Source organism: Penaeus monodon, chromosome 15 (assembly GCF_015228065.2).
Source record: "Penaeus monodon isolate SGIC_2016 chromosome 15, NSTDA_Pmon_1, whole genome shotgun sequence".
NCBI classification, from domain to species: Eukaryota; Metazoa; Arthropoda; class Malacostraca; order Decapoda; family Penaeidae; genus Penaeus; species Penaeus monodon.
In genome coordinates this window covers 38000300-38000646 of record NC_051400.1, presented here as the reverse complement: position 1 = coordinate 38000646, position 347 = coordinate 38000300, and positions in this window count along the sequence as shown.

Here is a 347-nt window from a genome sequence, read left to right as displayed (position 1 = left end):
AGAGTGAAGGTAAGGGAACTGGGTCGCCCTGAACTAGACCCAGATCTTCAACCCCGTTACAAGGACCAGGACCCCGCTATTGCCGACCCTCTTACAGGAAATCACCGAAGCTCAAGTTTGCCTTTTTTTGTGTGTTTCAAATTTTCCACTTGCATAAATTTGATAAGAAAAAAGGGAGAGACTTGGGGAAGAGGAGGGGGAAAAAAAACAAGACAAATAAGTCATGCAGATATCTTGGCCTCATTTAACCCTGCCAGAAAGACATAAAACAAACACAAGTACAACCTCGAAGCAAATTTACCAACAAAATATATAAAAGCAAACGAATTAATAGCCCCCCCCCTCTC